A 6,036-nucleotide genomic window follows, 5' to 3' on the forward strand; every position below is an offset into this window, starting at 1 on the left:
GGGGGGGGGGGGGGGGGAAATCACAGAAAAAGAAGTCACCCACAAACTGGACTGCATCAAGTCTAAACGGGGACTATCCTATTATTAGAGGCCACTGGAATTCACACTGCAAATGCACTGTGCAGTGGCTCCTTTAAAATCTTGCAGTTTCCCCTCCTTTCCCCTGCCACTGATTGGTGAAGGGGCCCTGCTTCTCACCTCTGATCGGTGGGGAGACAAAAGCCAGGGTGTTAAATATGCTGCAGTTTGCCTCCCCTGCCAATTAGTGGCATGGTCCCAGTGGCCCACTGCTAACCGTACTGGGGGGAGGGGGGGAGGAACCGCAACCACAGAATATTTAAAACTGTGGTTGTCACCTCCTGGCCATCAGAGGCAGACAGCAAGGTCACTGGGGCCCTTTTGCCAGCCAGTGGTGGGAGCATGCACAGGGGATGCTGCAATATTAAAGGAGTTGCTGTGCAGCATACTTCTGGCACAAATTCCAGTGGTCCTTTCCCATTACCTGCATCAGCTTTTGTGACCCTTTGTCCCTATAAGTTTATTGCTTCTTTGCCTCTGACAGAGCAATGTATAAATGGAGTGACTGATTTTAATACAAAAAGATGGGGAGGAAGGGGAGAGAAGGGTGGGAAGCTAGTGTTGGCAATGTCCTTTCACAATATCTGTGAAAGTAAGTTCAAGTGCACAAAAGCTCATGCTATAATTCTCTGATTTAGTTAGTCTATAAGGTGCACCTCTACCCTACTTTCTGCCTGACTTCAGACTAACATAGATAAACTACCTGACTCTGCTAAAAGGAACTTAAGCCATACCAGCATGAAAAAAAGATAGTTGTTATATTATACTGAGGCAGGGAACACAGAACTTTCACTACTGCAGCTATGACTGAGTGAAGTCAAGAGTATCACTGGATTTATTTTAGGAAGACAACCACAGTATTATATATAAGCACAGCAACTCATTTTACTAGATGCCTACTGATGCATGCTTCTGAAACCCAGGTACAAGCTTGTGCATGTAACAGTATAGGAGTAGAAGCAAAAAGGCTTCATGGAAAGCAGTAACTTAAGGCTACATGGGCTGTCATACAAGAACACTCTTGCCATGTGATTCAATTCAAATTTTACACTTTCAGTTTTAGCAGCTATTGTATCCTAATGTAAATAAAGTAATTTCAGTAAGCATGTCTGTCCCCTTATGCAAGAGCATGTGACAAGAGTTCTTGTTCCTTTTTTTACCCTTTGTGGACAGGCTCCAGTTTGGCTGAAAGATGGAAAAAGAGATGTAAAACAGAATTTTTGATCTAGTCTCCCCAAATTTCTGCTGCCTTCCTGAGATTATACAAGCTCCCTCTGGTGGAGGATTTAACACTTGATCTAAACCAACAAGAGGTCAATTTGTCCAACAAGCCTGAGAAAGAAAATTAGTTTTGTACAGAAATCTGTACAGAAGTCACATGATTAATATTCTAATAGCTGCTTTGTTTGCAGGTTGTTAACAGTTAATTTTCCAAACAAAAGCAATGAAGCATTACTGGGCATTTAAAAAAAAAAAACACCGCTACATTTCGAAAAGAAGTCAACAATGCAGTATTTATATAGTGCCCCTCCATCCCAAGTTATCAGCATCTTTTCCACCCCTTTAATTTTCTGGAGTCCTTGTAAAGTAGATCTCCATTTTACAAAGAACAGGAAGCATGGAGAATGTCACTTAGTCGCATCATAGGTGTGCAGCTCTGCCACAAATACAACTCCCTATTTCCAAACCTATATTTTAAGTCCTATGCCATATTTCATTTGATAATAGGGCATAAATCTAATACGACAACAGCATGACTCATTTACGGGAGCTCAGAGTCAGACCTGCAGACCTTAAAGAAAAGGGGGGAAAAAATCATTCCTTTTAAGCGAATTAAGTCAATAAGAGTTTGCCACATTTACAGGTTGGGACCCAAGGTAGAAAACAAGGTTACACTTTTCAAATGCAAAAGGCAAGTAATGCAAGTTAGCTTTATTTTGAACATCTGTCATCTTCAGCTAAGTGTAAGCACCTATCACCATCAGAACAGAAGCAAGCATTTATAGTCATGATGCATTTTTGTTATAGAACTTGACATAACATACAGGGTCATCAACATTTTATGGACTCTAGTTATTCAATACTGTAAGTCAATATGGAACTGTGTAGGTAATCAAACATGGACTGATCAGCATTAGAAAGCTTCAACCCCAAGCCACTGCTTCTGGGTATCAGTACTACAATCTGTGCCACAAAAAGCTTTCAGCTATGAAAACAGTGTATGCCCTGACAGAAGGTTATCGCATACCAAAATATTGACTAGAAGTATCGTGCAAAACAAATATGAAGGAGATAATTTTATTTCTAATCTCTTAATTATGACTCATTAATATTTTTGCTTAACCATATAAATTGCTTTGCAGCAAGTACATTTGTAAAAGAGCCAGGGAAAACTCTAAAACAACAGGTTTTGAAATGAGCACTGTTGCCATATAGAAAAGCCCAGCTTGATTCTCAGATTCACTACCTGGAGTAAGAGGAACAACAACTTAAACGGAGAGAAGAAAGGACTTTGCACCAACACCCCAGGCAAAAAAAAAGAAATGATGCACAAAAGGACTGCAAAGATCCTGCCCAATCTTGCTGGCTAAAAACAGACCGTAATTGAATTTCAAGTGCATAAGGGTGAAGAGTGAAGATAAACTACTCAGGATACTTAGGAACTGTATGGCATGTAGAGGATCCCCCCACTAATAAGGGGCATGGAACTGATCACCAAGTCCTTCCAGCAAACACGCATAAGCCAAATAGAATTGTATATGCAGTAGGGGCATGCAAATTGGGCCCTATTCAATTCAGATTCAGCCCAAATCAGGGACAGCGAATCAATTCATTGCTTTGGAGCACTGTCCCCGATTAGATTCGGCCAAATCCGAAAATGAAGATTCAATGCTGATTCAGAGAATCAGCAATTTGGACACAGACACAGCTTTAAATGTTTTTTCTACATACCTTGAGGTACCAGCACAGCCTGTGTACACTGGAATGCTGGGGCGCATGGAGTGTCCCACAGGAGTGTGGGGGGCCCCTCCACATGCTTGGTAGCAAACCCAGAAGTGGACTGGAAGTACTTCCAGTCCACTTCTGGGTCCACAAGGGAGCACGCTGGGGGTCCCCCTACACCTGCCTGGCTCAGTGATCGACCGCAGGGGACACCAGGTGCCCCCCCAGACCCAGGAGGCATCAGTCGCCAAGCTGGGGAGGTTCAGGGGGGACCCCCAGCACGCTCCCTGAAGGACCTGGAAGCAGACCAGAAGTGCTTCTGGTCCACTTCCAGGTCTCCTGTCAACCACACTTGGGAGCCCCCTGCACTTCTGTGGGACGCTCCATGAGCCCCAGCACCACAGCATTCGCAAGCTCCTGCTACCTAGAGGTAAATAGAAAAAACATTTAAAGCTGTGTCTGTATCTCCAAATCGATTCAGAGATTAAAGTGTCCTCCGATTCAGTTTGGATTCAGAGATTCAGCCACCAAATCGAGCTGAATCGAATCAGGGACCAAAGCTTCACACAGCCCTAACATGCAGCCTATAGAAATATATGCATATCAACAGAGCTACCCAATCAAACTGACAGAGAGAGACACTCACATACAACTCCACCAAATGCCTCCAACAAAACCTGAAGCCCAACTCTCAGGCTTCCAAAATAAGTTTGGTCTAACTGGACTGAAGAGCTACTAGATGGTTAATTTATTTTCACAAGCATTCCTTCCAAGTGAGACAGAGCAGAGAAGGGCCTTTTTGCAATTAGATGCCTTCACATTTTAAGAGTCTACTTAAATAAATAAAAATCCTGGGTGAAGAGAATATACACCACACACACACTTTCTCTCTACTTTCCAGTACTCCCACCAGTTCTAACTTTGCCTAGGGGAATAGTCAGTGGAGGAAGACATAAAAAAGCTGTAGCCAGTTAAGGGAAGAGCTAAGTCCATCTTCTCCCCCAGTGCCTTACAGCAGTCAGATGGCACTGAAGAAACAAGAGTGATCAGCATACTCCTTGCTTTTAAGCAGTTTGGAAAGATTTAATTCTGCATGAATGGAAGCCTAAATGAAAGCAATCCCCAAGACAGAACTCTCCCATTTCTCAGCTGCACTTTTCCAATTGAGCTCCCTCCTACACAAGTATCTTTCATCTCTTGGATCTGCCTTTTGCTGGTAGGTGTCTTAGAGTTTCAAGCCTTGAGTTTTAAGCAGCAATGACAGCTGATTTTTAACATTTACTTGAAAGTTGCTCTCTAAAAAGGGATGTGGCTGGTCCAGGCTTCTATTTCTTCGTGTTCTGGGCAGCCATATCTTCCTATTTCAGAAAGCAAGTTCAGCAGCTTTGCATGGATGCACAATCCTACACCCTAGCTAGTCGTTACTTACTGGGAAGCAGAGTTTTCCCAATAAGTCATCTCCACTCACCTCCACTCCCAAGATCTCATCCTGACCCCATGACCAGAGATTTATGGAGAGGCAACATTAGTCTGATCCTATCTTTTATTGAGTGAACTGTGGAGGCCATTTCCTGGGGAAGCAACAGCCCCAGCTGGGCTTCAAGAAAGCTTCCCCAAACAAGAGAGGGCACCCACTATCACCACAGCTGGAACACTGCAGCCCCGATCCTGGCTGGAACAGCACAGGCACATGCCTATGCAAAGTGGTGGCACCCAAATGTTTCTCCCAGAGCCTCAAGCAAGATCTGGAGGTTTAAAGAAATGCAGTGGGGGCACTCACAGCAACACCATGGGCAATTCTCAGCAAGAGGGGAGAAGGAGAGGGTGGAAGGGAAAACTCAGAGCTAATCTAGAGGGGATTCTGGGAAGGCAGTTGGGAGCAGGAGCTCAGACCAAAGCCGTGGGCAACCCTGGGGCAAGAGCGTGGCCTCAGAGCTAATCCAGGGGTGATGATTGGAAGTGGGGAGGGAGCAAGAGACTCTCAGCTAATCCACAGGGTCCTGGGAACTGGTGGGGGGCTGAGGGGGGGAAGGGGAACTCACAGCAAAGAGGTGATCCTAGGAAAGGGTTTGGGAGACTAGGACTTGCAGCAAATCCACAGAGGATCCCAGGACAGGGACTGGGAGACTCGCAGCAAGTCCTGGGGTCATCCCAGATTGTGGGGGGGAAGCAGAGGGCTCATATCTATAATCAGAGGTGCCCTGGAAAAGAAAGAGAGGGAGCAGGGGACTCGCAGCTAATCCACAGGGGATCCCAGAAAGGGGATTAGGAGAAGAGGACTCGCAGCAGATACACAGGGGATCCCAAGACAGGGACTGGGAGGCTCACAGCAAATCCAGGGTGATCCCAGATAGGGGGGAGGGAGCAGGGGGCTCACAGCTAATGTAGGGGCAATCGTGGGGGGAGGAGGTGGTTCCCCGCTACAGCCACAAGCGCCCCAGGAAAGGAGAAGAAGCAGGGGACTCACAGCTAATCCACAGAGGATCCAGGGACAGGGAGTGGGAGGCTCACAGCACACCCAGGGGTGATTCCTGCAACAGGAGAGGGAGCACGGGGGCTCACAGCTAATGCAGGGGCAGTCAGGAAGAGGGAGGAGGTGGCTCATCATTACATACACAGATGCCCCAGGGAGAGAAGAGGGAGCAGAGGGCTCACAGCTAATCCACAGGGGATCCCAAAACAGGGATTGAGAGGCTCACAGCAAACCCAGGAGTGACCCCAGCAAGAGGGGAGGGGGAAGGGAGTGAGGGGCTCACCCTACAGCCACAAGTGCCCAGAAAAGGAGGAGTGGGGGGCTCACAGCTACTACACAGGGGATCCCAGGAGGCTCACAAGAAACCCAGGGGCGACCCGAGCAGGGGGGAAGGGGTGGGGGGAAGCAAGGGGCTGACCCTACAGCCACAGGTGCCCGGGGACAGGAGGAGGAAAAGGGGGCTCACAGGCGATGCCGAGCCCCCGGCGGGCGGGCGCACTCACCGATGCCGAGCCCCACGACGACGCGGCCGCCCAGCAGCG

At 47.2% G+C, this 6,036-nt stretch overlaps 1 protein-coding gene across 1 annotated transcript in view; it reads right to left on the reverse strand.

Moving 5' to 3' along the window:
- Positions 1 to 6,030, reverse strand: part of SLC2A13 (solute carrier family 2 member 13) — a 395,165-nt gene extending 389,135 nt beyond the window's left edge. The window contains exon 1 of the mRNA XM_019509388.1: positions 5,998 to 6,030. The gene's annotated coding sequence lies outside the window, so the exon portion shown is untranslated. The remainder of the gene's footprint in view (positions 1 to 5,997) is intronic.
- Between the last annotated feature and the right edge of the window lie 6 nt (positions 6,031 to 6,036).

This window comes from Gavialis gangeticus, unplaced genomic scaffold (genome assembly GCF_001723915.1).
Source record: "Gavialis gangeticus isolate Ggan-Ray unplaced genomic scaffold, GavGan_comp1, whole genome shotgun sequence".
In the NCBI taxonomy this organism is placed as follows: Eukaryota; Metazoa; Chordata; order Crocodylia; family Gavialidae; genus Gavialis; species Gavialis gangeticus.